The sequence below is a fragment of the Heterodontus francisci genome, unplaced genomic scaffold, assembly GCF_036365525.1.
Source record: "Heterodontus francisci isolate sHetFra1 unplaced genomic scaffold, sHetFra1.hap1 HAP1_SCAFFOLD_286, whole genome shotgun sequence".
Taxonomy (NCBI): domain Eukaryota; kingdom Metazoa; phylum Chordata; class Chondrichthyes; order Heterodontiformes; family Heterodontidae; genus Heterodontus; species Heterodontus francisci.
In genome coordinates, this window is record NW_027141006.1 from 2,461,304 (window position 1) to 2,462,667 (window position 1,364).

Consider the following 1,364-nt stretch of genomic DNA (forward strand, 5'->3'; position numbering starts at 1 on the left):
ATACATTGTGTTTTGAGCTCCCCCTTTGTGAATCCTTGTTCACAGCTTTCCAATTATAAGGCAAAGTAATGAGCAAAAACAGGCTTTCTTTGTTTTAAAGAAGAAAACCGATATTTATTAAACTTACTTAAACTCTAATACGGTTCACCCATACGGATATACGACGTGCCCACGCTAGCATGCATACGCGATACACACATGCAAATAAGGACAGAAAAGAGAAGAAATTGTTAGGTGAAAGGTTTGAGGCAGTCTCTAACGTTTTATTTTACTCTGCTGCATGCTCACTTGATTGTAGTTAGTCTTGCTGTTCGTTGGGGCCTAGTGTTCTTCTTAAACCTTGTTCACGTAGGAGACTTTTCTCTCTTTGAGCTTCATCTGTTTTCACAAGATTCAGTTCCGTGGGGAAGAGATGGAGGCAGGCAGGAGGGAGGTCTTATCAGTCCAGGAGAAAAGTGCTTTCTGATTTCAAGTACTGTTTTCTCCAATTTAAAAACTCTCAGTTCAAACCTCTGCAATAGCCAGTTAGTCATGTGACTAAAACTGGTCTGACCATTTCTTCTGTGCATTGGGGAAGCAACAACTGGGTCCCCATTGTTTCAACACTGTCTGTTACTATGCAAATGTCTTTCCAGTCTGGGGCTTGCAATTTTTAAGTTTTAATGTTCATGCGGTGAAATAATGTGTCCCTCAGTCTTGGCAGGTGGGGGTTTGTCTGACACTTGTCATAGAGGGAGTGCAACAGATGTTCACCAGACTAATCCCCTGGGATGGAAGATGATGAGAGACTGCAGAAACAGGCCCTGTATTCTCTAGAGTTTCAAAGAATGACAGATGATCTAATTGAAACTTACAAAATTCTTCCAGGGTCTGACAGGGTCGATATGGATAGAAGGTTTCTTCTGGCTAGTGAGTTTAGAACAAGAGTACACAGTCTCAAAATAAGGGCCGGGCATTTGAGACTTAGATGAGCAGGAATGTCTTTACTTGGTGTGGCAAATCCGTGGAATTCTCTACCCAAAGGGCTGTGGAGGCTCAATCATTGAACATATTCAAGACAGAAATTGATAGATTTCCGAATACTAATGAGATCAAGGGATATGGAGATAGTGGCGAAAAATGGCGTAGAGGTAGATGATCAGCCACGAGCTATTTGAATGGTAGAGCAGGCCGATGGGCCGAATGGCCTACTGCCCCTATTTCCTATGATGCTATAAATCCCAATAATATACATCAGACGTTAGACCGAGCTACACATTACATAACAGTCCAAAAATCCCACAAGGTTTAAGACTGAATGATACAGTATCAAATCGATTATGACAAACTGAAGGACTTGGAGCTTGCATACCAACCCATCGAAG